A 15,439-nucleotide genomic window follows, 5' to 3' on the forward strand; every position below is an offset into this window, starting at 1 on the left:
ATGAATGTGTCACATAAATTTATCAATTCTCCTGAAGAGCAAATTAAGAATGTACACAGCAAAAATGTGCAATTTTTCTTACTTAACTGCCTCAGCTACATAATTGTAACGGAGACTCCTGCAAAACATAGATGCAAACTTTTACACAGAAACAGTAAGCTCTAAAGCATCATTATTTTGAAGGAGCTTGAAAAATTAGTGCTACGGGAAAATGTTGGTTTGAATTCAACATTTTAATGGGATTTGTTCAACGCATATATTATGGTTTGTACTTCCTTGATATAGACAGATTGCAAAATAATGGACGGTTCTTTATAAACAACGAATTATATAAAAAAATATTTGTGATAATTAGCAATTCGTTTTATTGACCATTCTGATTATTGTTTCTGAGGTTAAAATTGGCAACGGATAATTTAATTACGTTTGATGGTGGCCACAAAACTGGTAATTAATCGAATAACTCGACTCAATATGATGATTCAATCTGGTTTGTATTTCAGTTGTATTTTAATGTTTAGAATTTCAAATTAGCCTTGGATTTGATGGTGATAGGTATGACTGTAGTAGGTATGACGACATCGATCGCCATTACAACATCTTTTGCATTTACATACCATCTTGTACATGTTTAAAGTTAAAATGTTGACGCATAAGTTTAGGAAGTATTTTTTTTTGTACTCGCATATTAAGTTTTTTTGAGAAAGTGACTTAAGTCTTATTCAGCCTTAACGTAAGCTACACATTATCATCACAACTTATCCCAATGACATATCCGGGAATTTATTGAAAATAAATCAATTTCTTCTGAAGTCCCGGCCTCGAACAGTTGGTCAAACGAGTTATTTATCATACGCTATGTATAATACAGAGGAAAACTTGTGAAAGTCTAGAGGAAGAATGTTTCCCAAGACGCGGAAACCACAACATATGATGTGGGAATCAAGCAATCAAACACTTTCATCAACTAAAATCTGCATATGCTGCCACAAGACGTAGGAAAGTGCTGATGATGTTGAACATAGGGTTCGATGTTTGAAACTAATAAATTGTCCTTAGTTTTGACAATCATGGAGAGATTTTCCTCACATCAGAAACATAATACATTGATTGGTTGGTTATATAATTGACTATATACCACAATTCAATAGTTATACAGAATTCAATATTGATAGTATCCAATAGTCAATGATTCTGTCTGTATTTGTTAGCACGTAGCACAACGAATAGATCAATGTTATAGCAGTTTCTGATAACCGGTGTTGATCTTCAAACAAATTGGTCATGTGCGAAGTGACTAGACATATCTAATGATAGATGACTTAGCTGCACTGCGGCACAGGTTTATTCCCATTTTCGAATGGAGAAATTTTAACTCAACAGGAATTTTTAACTTTAATAAGTGTTGATACCTTCTACTGACCTAGTTGAGACATCGACATTGGGTGTTACATTTCAACCAACAAAGTTCTTACATTAAGACGTCAAACAGTTGGTGTGATAAAATCAACTCCGAGAGCGCGTACTGTTGCTACTTAATGGCAATATACTTTGGAGATCCTGCCTGTCGAATGTTGGTTACTGTTGGAATTATTTTAGAATTGGAAACATTTTTTCTATCAAAAGTGTGCACTTAACAAGTCACAGTTAAATGAATATTTAGATCTGTTAAAATAAACCGCAGCTTTAAGGTCGCGTTATTTTGTACCTGTCCAGCACAGAACGCCTCAATTGCACGTGGTGAACACGGGAGTGTTTCTGTCTGTGTGTGTGTGTGTGCTGAGTGGCAGGGGTGGAGGGGGGGGGTTCCACTCAGAGACTGCTCGGCGCCACTTGGACTATAATTTCTCATTTGTTTTGTTTTCACCGAGACTCGAAATCCACAAGTGTGAAACAAGTGGCAATAAACTCACATAATTGAGTCTGTGAAATGAGAGGTGAAACATTGACTTAAAATACAGTACTAGGGTAAACGAAAAATATTTAAATGGACAATCTGCAGCCAATTCTGTATTAAAATATAAAGTTTAATTAAATTATGCACTCATAGATTGAACTACTGACCAATTTTGGAAATTTTTCTTCATTTCACTAACACTACGGAATTTTTTCAGGCTGAAATGCTCTGCAATGGTCTAAAAGTCCTGTTTAGGATGAATGTATTTTAGGTCGGATCGGATTGGGATAGGAGGTTGGAACAAAGACATAGCTGAAAACTTCAATTGTATTGTATTGTTACATACGCAGTGGTGTGGTAGTTTCTAGTGTATACACTGAAACTGTTCAAACATTTGATTTCCTCTCTATTTTTAGCCATGTTCACTTATTATCGGATATCTATTATACAAGAGGGTATAGTCAATCCATACCGGTACTCTAGGAGTTGAGCGTTTGCACTCGTATTTCAAAACAAGAGTTAATGATCCATGGTCTTTTTGAAGACAGTTTGAGATTGAGATAAAATCAAGGCGTCATTAGAACCTAGACAACCTGACTACTATTTCCCCTCATAGGTTACATAGCAACTGTGTGACAGATAAACATGCACAATACACATCCATTCAATGAAACTACACTGGCTTAAAACCTCTTTACCAATTAGCTAATTTATAAGGATATAATGACATGAAACACTTGTAAAAATATAACAAATTATCACTCGACCGAAACTGATAACAATAGGAAGTGGTTAGTGATTGTAACACTATTTTCAGATGCAACCTTTCCTGAACTGAATTTATAGTAAAATATCAAAGATATTAATATATTTGATAGGCCAATACTGAATTGGAATAAAAGCATTATTTTATTTCAATAAGTAATCAACCAGAGATTTTTTGATACTAGCAAAAAAATGTTTGAAAATCGTATTGCACCATATTTTGTTCCATACATGGGCATACAGTAGGAATATAGCCTGCTTTACCATAACGGTATTGTTGTCATTGGTTCTTTGCAGCCGGCCTTTTTAAGTTTCCTGACCACTTTAAAAGGAGAATTCAGACTGTCAATGCTTGGCCGGTTTCGTTGCTTCATTTTCTGATTGCATTGGCGTAAACAATGCTTTGATTTTAACATGTACACATCAAGGAAATCTAATGGACATTTTTATCGGTAAACAGGATGACTCTATGATTGTTTATTCTCTATGTGCATTACCATAAATAATCATTCACCCTTATTTATAATCCTTACGGAAGTTGAATGCAGTTTAAGTTAAGTTTCCAAACACAAAATTAATTTCTCCTAATTTTTCCAGCTTTTACACTATTAAGAGCCTAGGAACGAGTAATTTGTAAACCCTTGTCTAACTTCTGGCAGTAGTGTAATACTAAGAAGTATAGCGTGCAAGGTGAAATTCGTCCTTAACAGCAAAGAAGCCTACATGAAGTTCCTTAAATAAGTATAAAAAGTTTAGGAATATATTTTATGAGCCAAAATTAAAAAACAATTACTGAAATAACAGATTTTCGAAAAAAAAAACACATCGTTAGCGAGATAGTCATATTTTTTTTAATTTCTGTCTTTTAAACAATTTAAAAAGTTCTCTACATCTCTCTACATCTATATCTCTCTCTAACATTTGGCAGAAGTGGTGAAGTAGAAATAAAATAATTGGGAAACACAACATTTACACATTTATCTGGCCCTACTAATCATAATCATTGTTGGATGGGGCAACCAGAAGGACGACGGCCGCTGGGACTGCCCAGATTAAGATGGAATGACCAAGTGAGGCAGGACCTCAGGAGGTTAGGAGCGAGTTTGGAGGCAGCAGAAGATAGGCAGCAGTGGAGGAGCATTGTTGGCGAGGCCAAAAATCACTTGGGATTTGTGTGGCCACAGGAGTAAGTAAGTAAGTACTAATCATAATGCAAATAAGATAATATTATTATCTCACTATACTATAATAATTGTTAAAATTGTGTTGATAATGTTGTAATGACAATTGTTGAATGATATGGACAATACATCACTTTGTGTATGTGATTTAATATTTTTTACAACAACATGTAAGTGTTTTAGAAATTATAAGAAGTGTTAAAATGTTGTAAAGTGGAAAGTCGTAGCTTCTCGTCAAATAAATATGAAATAAGATTTTTTGAAAGTGTTGTCTTCTGAATTTCCATTACTCTCTATTTTAAGTTAAAATAACAGAGGGCAAAGCTCACTTCACATCGGCATACTAGACAACGATGGGTATATCTAGAGTTGAGACTAATATTAGCTACAAAAGAGATAAAAGCTGCTGAGGCTGAAAAAGGTCCAATTTAACAGTCCGCCTCCCCTGGTCTGTTGGAGAAAGGTGACTCCATTTCATCTGCTGATATAAACGTGAATTGAAGAAAAAGAATGAATGTGATTTAAATTCTGTAAATATTTGAAAAACCAAAAAAATCAAATACATTATTGAACATCATATAAACAAATCGGAATAAACATTAGCTGTCGTTGAAGCTGACATGTACAGGGTGGGAAAAAGTTCCGGGACTGTGAAATATTTTAAAGAATAAAAGATAGAGCTACAAAACTTGGTACAAAGGTACAGGACATTAAAATAATTTACACAAATTATTCAGTAAGCAAATATTCAAACAACGACAACAGGATATATAAATATTAAATATTCAATTATTAAATATTAAATATTATATATAAATATTCAAACAAATTATCCAGGATAAGCTACCTCATCATGGGACGGCCCGATAGGAGTCAGAAGAATATCTCAAATGTAAGCATAGGTTTATATGCACATCGACTTCAAGGTCACAAATATTTATTGGATTAATCACCCTTGTGTTACTCGACTCTGTAGTTATTTGTATTTGAGTGAAAGAGCATCAACCCACCACTCAGAAGTGTATACACAATACTCTGTATGATGATGTCACCAAGTCTTTATCCACAAACCCAATACAAAATCTATTTACAGTGTCAACGATGTAAAATCAACATAATCAAACAACGAATCAATACTACCGAATAATTATATCGAACGACCATGAACAATTTTCCAGTCATACGGTAGTGAGGAGTTAACAGTTAAGCTAGTTGGGGGAACAGTTAACCACTGTTTGTTACCATACAGTTATGTTACTAACGCCTTTTGTCACGGAGGACAATGCAGGAACTGTACCACAGACGAGAACAGCGACAAGTAGCAGAGAACTTGACACTAGCGTGACGTGGTCACGTGATCGTGATCTAGATACGTAACGGTACAGTTTACACTGGTAGAACATTGTTACCAAGGAAATGTACAGAGTAAATCCCAAATCTGGGAAATATTTTTACATTTGAACGGTAAATCAACCCTCGTACATATTTTAAATCGAACAAGAGTGGAATTAGGTCGAGCATTAATTGCGCCAAAGAGTTCCTCAATTGCGCCAAGACTTCAAAGGGTCCCAAAGGATTTTCTTCAGTTGCGTCAATCCCAAGCCAGGTAGAGGTGAGTTGGCAGAAGGAATGTCCTTGTTTATGTGTCATCCTAACCTAACCTAACCTAATATAGCCTAACCTAACCTTACCTACTCAATTATACAGTCAAAGAGGGCCGCCACTTGGTGCAGTTAATAGTATAGGGTGGATCCGTGGAATATTTGGCGCAATTCAGGAATACTCGACTAGGCCTACATGACTCAGGTCAGTTGGTACAATTAATGCCCGCCCTGATCTTCTGGGGTTAAATAAAAGCTTTACCGATTAATTTAACAATGCCTTCAAGAGCCTTATTGAATGAGGCAAACGCAAAAAACTGGAAATCTTTATCTCCCAGAAATGAAGGTTGATTAAAATATCCATAGGTTATGTCAGTTCTGAATCCAAAATAACTCCTGGATTAATTAAAAACAAAAAATTAGGAGTTTATTAATTTTTTATGAAATATAATACGAAATTACAAGCTTCTAGGTCTTGAAGGCTGGGATATCTGACGCAGCTACCTATTCATATTACTAATTTGTTTGTTAAACGATTTACAAAACGATTTCTATAGGTACTTTTTATCTCTGTTTTAAACGTTTATCGGATCTTGAATTAAAGACACAGCTGATTAAAAAAGGCTATAATCTTACAGTTCCTCGCAATTTCAACCAATTTACAAATTTGATTTGTTATCAGGATGCAGTAATTTAATTTTTACTTTGCCAACAACGGAATTTCAAGTGCAGAGTTATCAGTTCGTTATCTTACTAACCCAAACCGGAAGCACTTACAACAGCAGTGTTAGCGTTGTGTGCGTCATCCGGTTCCGTTGTTTCCTATTACAATGGCTCTTAGTTTTCTCAATGCGTTTTATTGTTTAGATCACCATTATATGGACCACCTTCAAGCTTCGGGAGGGCCTCCTATTGTTGAAGACTAGTATGAAAATCAAATACTAATCACAGAGAAGTGATATAAATTAAATTACTTCTCTGTGTACTAATCTACAGCGACGCTTTTGTAGTCTACATAAAATCTTACAGAAAATACAGGAAAACCCACGTTTGAGAACGATTTTTTCAAGTGTTTATACATAAAACTGTTACATATTTATTTTTACAATTTACCAAACTAACGTTGAATTTAAACCACTACAGAATGTACTACAGATTTCGCCTACTTGTGTACTCTTCCATCACTGGAAATTATGCCTTGACCGCAGATTAAGTGAAAGCGAAAGCAGTCATCTTCAACTTTCATACACATCTTCAAGATAAAAGGAAATTCTACAATGCATTCTTGGTATAATTATACACGGAGTGAATTATTTGCGTAAAATAAATTAATGTTTCGTAGGTAGGCATCCATTTCATAACAAAAATATGCACTTATAAGTTTGTAACAAACACTTTATTAGTGGAACAAATATAATGTAAAACTTCTTGTAAATACAGAGAAAAAGTAGTAAACATAACGGACTATGTTTTATCTATGACATAACTCAATAAAAAGGGCTGACTAGTTTTAAGACAAAATGCAAAATATATTATTAAAATTTAGTCTCAACAAATTCCACTACTAAATTAAAACGATTCAACGTGATCGGGGAACGTGACATTCTTACCTAAGTGTAAATATACTGTATACCTATTCAAATCAATACCGTAATACTCTTTGCCAAAGTTCCATAATTACTTGTTTCCTCTATAGTGACATCTGCATTTGTAATTATTTTAATTACCATATGTTCTATTCTTTGTTTTCTTTGTATTATAAACAGTCCATTAAAGAGCTCATTCTTATTTTTCAAAATTTTATTTTAATTTATTTTTAATTTTATTATACAATTTTTTTAACGCAATGCATTAAGTTGTCGAACAAATAGAGTGCATTTTACAAGGTTAATAAGCATAAAAAATACCTAATTATCAAGAAGTTGACAATTAAAAAAAAACATCTTTCTAACCGAATAAACTACCTTCACTCACTACGTCACAACGCCAGAGAGTTGAGTGAAGATGACTAATCAGAAAGAGACTTAAACACGACCTTGAAACTGTTACTGATAAGGGACATGAGTCATTGATAACACTCTCAGTTATGAATGAATGGAAACCTACATTTACTGTTTAGGTTGTTTTACTTGTATAAACCTGATTATTGCTGCCATATTCGATAACGTAGTCGAAAAGTACAAATAAAGAGTAAAATAGTTGTTATTTTGTTATTCTAGGTTCATATTTAGCCGAAGTTTCGTTTCAGATGCAGACTGAAATAAAATCACAAAAGATATTTTTAATACTCTAGGTAAGCAGTGAAATAAAAATAGTCAAAATTACATGTACTTAGCGACAACCAAACGTATAAATGAACAAAACTAAACAACTAAAGAAATAAGAAAAATATTTTTACCTGAGGTTTCACAGATCCAAACAAAAGAAGACAATTGTCAGCAGAAAGAACAGAAACCTGATAAAAAGAAATAAAAAATAAGAATACAATTAACAAAATCAATACACAAACTAAAAAAAAACGAAGGAAAATAAATTGGGCATATTTCGCCACGGAGGAGGACGCATTAGATAAATTGTAAAATAAATAATTACACTTTTTGATAAAACAAAAATTCGTGTAACTTTTTCAGTTAGGAACAAGAATACGTTTTGCTCCCTTTTCTCCATTACAAGACCTCATAACTTCTCAACTACACATTATACCTACTACAATAGGTAATCAAATTCTTGAGAACTCATAATAAATTTTAAAACTGAAAACTCCAAAAAAAATGTGTGGGATCTAACAAACAATAGACAAAATAAACCCATTGATTATTCTTGATCAAGTAGTGCAGTGTAGTTGTGGGTTGTGTCGTATATAAATAGTGAACAGTATTCACTTACATTCAAGGTCAGAAGATGGAATCCATTGGTAGAAAAGCCAAGACTGCAATTCGGTCAGGGCAACCCTGCCGCAGCTGTACAGACCGGCCAGTTTGTGAGCTGAAACACAAGATAAACTGATAAAAATATGCTGAAATACACGACAAACTGATAAAACTAGACTGAAACGCAAAATAATCTGATAAAACTAGTCTGAAACACATTTTAAAATAATAAAACTAGACTGAAATACAAGATAAACTGATAAAACTACACTGAAACACAAAATAAACTGATAAAACTAGTCTAAAACACATTATAAAATAATAAACCTAGTCTGAAACACAAAATAAACTGATAAAACTCGTCTGAAACACATTTTAAAATAATAAAACTAGACTGAAATACAAGATAAACTGATAAAACTACACTGAAACACAAAATAAACTGATAAAACTAGTCTGAAACACATTATAAAATAATAAACCTAGTCTGAAACACAAAATAAACTGATAAAACTCGTCTGAAACACATTTTAAAATAATAAAACTAGACTGAAATACAAGATAAACTGATAAACATATGCTGAAATACACGACAAACTGATAAAACTAGACTGAAACACAAAATAAACAGATAAAACTACACCGAAACACAAAATAAACTGATAAAACTAGTCTGAAACACATTTTAAAATAATAAAACTAGACTGAAATACAAGATAATCTGATAAAACTACACTGAAACACAAAATAAACTGATAAAACTAGTCTGAAACACATTATAAAATAATAAACCTAGTCTGAAACACAAAATAAACTGATAAAACTCTAATAGGTTACGTACCTTGGTCCGTCTTCAGTCTTATTTTTAGTCAATGGATGACTAGTTTCGGGTACAAAGACCCATTGTCAAATCCTTTTTCAAAACATCATGTAGAAGCTAGTCAAAAATCCGACGGAAGTCTTCATCATTATATAAATACAAGTTGACACATAAAGTTTATTATAAAAAAAAAAAACAAGCTACGAAACATATAAGATGATTGATAGGCCGGCCACATTTAACACGGGACAAACCGACACAGGTTACACAGCGAACACGACAGAACTATCCAGGATTCGACCAAAGGAGGGGAACAGATTATGATGAAACATTTTCACCTATTCTCCAACAAAGGCTTGACTGTGAAAAATTCAGAGACTGCATTAAGTTCCAGGGATTCCACAAATAAGGAGGGTGTTGAAATATGATTTGTGTGAATAGTTCATTTTCGTATCACATGTGTTCTCCTATAAGTTAGTTGTCATGGATACCAGATGTGTTTTGTGGAAAGCTATGTTGTGGTTTTGTATTGAGTAAAACTTGTACCTAAAACACCTTTCTCTTTATCATTCTACACAATTTAAGTCCATTTACAACAATGGATAGTTCTGTCGTGTCCGCTGTGTAACCTGTGTCGGTTTGTCCCGTGTTAAATGTGGCCGGCCTATCAATCATCTTATATGTTTCGTAACTTGTGTTTTTTAAATAATAAACTTTATGTGTCAACTTGTATTTATATAATGATGAAGACTTCCGTCGGATTTTGACTAGCTTCTACATGATGTTTTGAAAAAGGATTTGACAATGGGTCTTTGTACCCGAAACTAGTCATCCATTGACTAAAAATAAGACTGAAGACGGACCAAGGTACGTAACCTATTATATATTCAAATATCAGTCTTGGTGGCAAAAATGTTTAAAAATGATAAAACTAGACTGAAATATACAAGATAAACTGATAAAACTAGACTAAAATACACGATAAACTGATAACAATATATCGATACATAAGATTAAGTAATGGAACTAGACTGAAACGCGATAAACTGATAACAATATATCGATACATAAGATTAAGTAACGAAACTAGATTGAAACGCACGATAAACTGATAAACTAGACTGAAACACATGATTAAGTAATAAAACTAGTCTGAAATACAAGATAATCTGATGAAACTATACTGAAACTCAAAACAAACTCATAAAGAAGACGTAGGCACACGCGACAGACCACATAGACCACCTTGACAGCCAGTCTAGACTCCCGTCAACTTTCTAAATTACAATGTACTTAAAAAATCTTTTGTTTGTAATAGTATGTATTTCCATGCCTCGTGCGTGTGTTAGTTATTGAATTCTGTTGACGACCTTCAAAGGAAGTGACTACTTGAGACTTGTTGTCATGGTGGTCTGAGAGACGAAATAGTTGTCACTACAGCAACCAAGGTATTGTAAACCATTAAAATACATTACAGTAATCCCGAGGCTAAACAACTATTTGTAAACAAGTTAACAACATTTAGTTAGGTCACAACGATAATTGCAGCGTGGAATTAGATTAAGGAATAAAACACAATAAATAGTGAAAGAATGTGTAAATTTTAGATGATAAACAAAATAAACAGAACCTACTGGAACTGAACGATTGGTTATTGAAAGCGTTCATATAACGGTGAGAAAAGAGAGTTATACAACTGGATCTTGTAGATCAGTTGTAAGATTGCAGATTATTTGATGAAACTCAAGATTACCAGAAAGAGGGAATTAACTTGTCAGCCTGTAAAACTCGATAAGTAATTAATCCAAACGAATTAAAAATTATTACACAACATAATTGATTGACATGTATTAATTAAATGACTCAATTAGAGTTTATCTTTTTGACAAAACTGTTTTTTATAAATTGATTCTTTCTGAAACATGTCCACCGATGTACAAAAGGCAGATTTGATTTTGTAACGTAAAAGGAAATAATTTCCAGCGCGAGTAACGCGACTGTCAGTGGCGCTACCTTGATATGATTAAATTAGGGCTTCGTGCCTGGGCTCCTATCACTTTTGGAGTTGAAATGTTGGATTATATAGACATTTTGTCATTTCGTTTTAAAAAGACTGCTACAGATATTATGCTCAACATTTCCCTTTTCTCGAAAAAAAAATACTCTTATTTCCTTACTTATATCATTGACTATATATACCTATATATAGTCAATACTTATATACACTTATAGTGACTTTCCTTGTGCATGAACTAACAATACAGGATGTCCGAACTGAAACATTTTCAATGCAAATACTGATACCAAATTAAATATTATGTCTAATGTTTTATTTATGTATTTAAAGCTAAAATTCTCAAGTTTTGTTAGAAACTTAATATAACTCGATATGAGTACCATTAGTGGCCCGACATGAATCTAAGTGAAATTTGACCTCTTCCCAGGTTTTGGTCAGTACTTCATGGGATGTTGCACCAACAAATGCGACTATTCTCTGTCGGAGGTGATTCAGATTCCGAATCTGCACCGAGTAGACGTCATTCCTTACTGCCCCCAAAGGAAAACGTCCAGAGGAGTCGTATCATAATTATTTTACTGCCAAATAGATGATTTTATAAAAACCAAAAAGAGATTGACTAACCTAGTCTGACGGTCAAAATTCCTATTTGTTTTCCGACACATTGTTTCAAAGTAACTAAACAATCATCAAAGTGAATGGTTCTATTAATTTTGTAACAAGTTTATTTTTTATGTACTGTATATGTATAGGAAATCCCTAATTGAGTTACCAATTTCATTTGAAAAATTTCCAAAACATTATTTTATTAAAGGTTTCTAATGTATTAAGATAACGACTACGGAGATGTTAATCTTTACTCAAGAGAAAAAAACATCATGGAAAAAACGTAAATAAATTAACTACTGAAAACAAACAAATCATTAAGCTTCGTCATTAGTTGATGTACCCATTAAAAGCTCGTTCTTACTTAAAGCGCTAAATATTTCCAAATCCTGTTTACCATCTTTAATTTTAATACACGATCTTAGGACGAATAAAAAAAACTTAACGCTGAGTATTTCAAAATAATGGTAGGAAAGGCGCGGGCCAAATGTGGAAAACATAATCATAAAGAATCATTATTCCTTTGCACGACCATAAAACGAGATTACTGCGGATTCCTTTGAAGTTTATGTTGGAGGTACAAAGCATGATTCAAGCTGAGGATAATGAAACCAGGTCCTATACATGTCAAAGGGAGCAGACATGACTCATCAGATTGGCCGTTATTGGCGGGGGATTTCTCTATTCTCAACGGTTTTGGCACATTTTCCAATCCAAAACAACTACTGGGAGCTGGAACCATCCACGATTGGAAAAAAATGTTTCTGAAATTTATTTTAACTACATATCTTTTTATAAATGGTTTTTTTATTGTAGTCTAAATTAGGGGCTATGGTCCCTACAGGCCACTAGTATTTTTTAAATCTCCAAGTTCCTATGGTTTGTATGTTTATCATGATGTTTACCAAAACAAAAATTTCAAATTGTTAATAAATGTAAGCAATGATGGCTAAGACTGCATGAATACGAAAGATTTTGTAATTGAGGTACATACAATAGAATATTTAAAAATTATGCAAGACAAAACACTTTTTGAACTATTCTCACTAAACAGGTAAAATATAAGTAAACACTGATTTGATTTTTTTTACAAACTACAGGGTGTCTAGTTTATTTCCATTATACAATTCAAGACTAATTCCAGACTTTTCAAGATTAATTCCAAATTTTTCAAGACTAGTTTTTTCAACAATTAGTGAGTACTGATACCAAAATGTATCGATTCTCGATTCTTGATACCGATACCAATTTTTATAGCTTAACCAAATTTTCTGAATAATAATTTAACTGCAGCGGTTATAGAATCGTGATCGTCGTCGTCCGCGATCACGGCAAAATCATGAACATTTCTTGCGGCCTTGTAGACATCAATGACATCAACGTCGTCTCCCGCTGTCTCAGAAACGTCATCGTCATCGTCCGCGATCAAAATCATGAACATTTCCCGCGGCCGTGTAGACATCATCGTCGTCTCCCGCGGTCACGGAAACGTCATCGTCGTCTCCCGCGGTCACGGAAACGTCATCGTTATCTCCCGCGGTCACGGAAATGTCATCGTCGTCGTCCGCGATCGCGACAAACTCATGAACATTACCCGCGGCCGTGTAGATATCATCGTCGTCTCCCGTGGTCACGGAAACGTCATCGTTATCTCCCGCGGCCACGGAAACGTCATCGTCGTCGTCCGCGATCGTGACAAAATCATGAACATTTCCCGCGGCCTCGTCCGCGATCGCGGCAAAATCATAAACATTTCCCGCGGCCGTGTGGACATCATCGTCGTCTCCCGCGGTCATGGAAACGTCATCGTCATCTCCCACGGTCACGGAAACGTCATCGTCGTCGTCCGCGATCGTGACAAAATCATGAACATTTCCCGCGGCCTCGTCCGCGATCGCGGCAAAATCAGAAACATTTCCCGCGGCCGTGTAGACATCATCGTCGTCTCCCGCGGTCATGGAAACGTCATCGTCATCTCCCACGGTCACGGAAACGGCATCGCCGTCTCCCGCGGCCACGGAAACGTCATCGTCGTCTCCCGCGATCGTGACAAAATCATGAACATTTCCCGCGGCCGAGCAGATATCATCGTCGTCTCCCGCGGTCACGGAAACGTCATCGTAGTCTGCCGCTGTCACGGAAACGTCATCGTCGTCTCCCGCTGTCACGGAAACGTCATCGTCATCTCCTGCGGTCACGGAAACGTCATCGTCGTCGTCCGCGATCGCGGCAAAATCATGAACATTTCCCGCGGCTGTTTAGATATTACCGTCATCTCCCGCGGTCAGGGAAATGTTATCGTCATCGTCCGCGATCACGGCAAAATCATGAACATTTCCCGCAGCCGTGTAGACATCATCGTCGTCTCCCGCGGTCACGGAAACGTCAACGTCATCTCCCGCGGTCACGGAAACGTCATCGTCGTCGTCCGCGATCGTGATAAAATCATGAACATTAGTAGTCATGGCAGCGATCTAGCAGGAATTTGACCTTGAGATGATCTCAGCTGATTAGTTGACCACAGCTGACCACGTGCAGTAGGTGTTTGTATTAAATAAATTATTAAATTAAATATTAAATTATGGATAAAAAGTGTTGGCCTGACCGGGTTTCGAACCCCGGTCTTTTTGCTGGTAGTTGGAGTCGTTACCATATGAGCCACAACAGTAATTATGGGTATGGAGTTTTATATCGGTAAATGACACCTTATACCTATACCTACTCTTGTACCTTGCATATACAGGGTGTGTATTGGAGATTTGATTTTAACATGGTTCACGGGTTCGAATCTAGCCTATGCTAGAGGTTCATGGATTCGAATCTAACCTATCATTTCTGGTTATTTAATCCTAACCCTATGCTAGAGGTTCACGGGTTTGAATCTAACCAACCACTAATGGTAACTGAGGTTTACTGGTTCAATCCTAACCTATGCTAGAGGTTTATGGGTTCAATCCTAACCAATCACTACTGTTTATTTCAGCTGATCATCTAGTTTAGAGGTTCACGGGTTCAATCCTATCCTAGTAGGTCTGGAAAAAAAACACATTATATAGTGTATAATGCTTAAACCTTACTGTTGATCATAATGGTAAATGTTGGAGGTTATTTTATAGTGTATAATAAATATAAATCAGCTGAAAGAGGGCTTAAGTGGAATTTTACCGTTGATCATAAAAGAATGTTAAATGTGTAGTAGTATTGGAGGTTATTTTATATAGTGTATAATAAATATAAAAACAGCTGAAAGAAGGCTTAAGTTTACCACTGAGTATAAAAATGGTCTTTGTAAAGGCTATTAAATATCATATGTCAAACTTATATTTAATCTATGCTAAATGAGTTACTTTGGGTTGTTTTTTGTATAGTGTTGTATTGTAGTGTGAGTCCTTGAGGTTCACGGGTTCGATCCTTACCAATCACCATTCATTTCCGGTTGGGGTGTTTTTTTTGTATAGTGTTGTATTGTAGTGTGAGTCCTGGAGGTTCATGGGTTTAATCCTTACCAATCACCAATCATTTCCGGTAGGGGTGTTTTTTTTATAGTTAACTGTTTGTCCAGAAGGTTTGATCTCTTGTATGTGTAACATAACCTCACTTTTTACCTAAACCAGTCTGTTAATTCACCACTGGAGTGCTAGTGTTGATGGTATAATTATAATAATGAATAACTTGATATAAG

At 35.0% G+C, this 15,439-nt stretch overlaps 1 protein-coding gene across 2 annotated transcripts in view; it reads right to left on the reverse strand.

The window, feature by feature from the left end:
• LOC129002956 (tumor necrosis factor alpha-induced protein 8-like protein) overlaps positions 1-15,439 on the reverse strand; it is a 54,225-nt gene that overhangs the window by 4,359 nt on the left and 34,427 nt on the right. Inside the window, exons 2-3 of one of the 2 annotated variants that reach the window (XM_054431092.1) lie at positions 8,331-8,429; positions 7,843-7,899 (exon numbers count right to left, since the gene is read on the reverse strand). The gene's annotated coding sequence lies outside the window, so the exon portion shown is untranslated. The remainder of the gene's footprint in view (positions 1-7,842; positions 7,900-8,330; positions 8,430-15,439) is intronic. The other variant, XM_054431093.1, reaches the window with a different exon arrangement.

The sequence above is a fragment of the Macrosteles quadrilineatus genome, unplaced genomic scaffold, assembly GCF_028750875.1.
Source record: "Macrosteles quadrilineatus isolate MER2022 unplaced genomic scaffold, UCM_ALF_1.0 Scaffold_9__3_contigs__length_116548681, whole genome shotgun sequence".
In the NCBI taxonomy this organism is placed as follows: Eukaryota; Metazoa; Arthropoda; class Insecta; order Hemiptera; family Cicadellidae; genus Macrosteles; species Macrosteles quadrilineatus.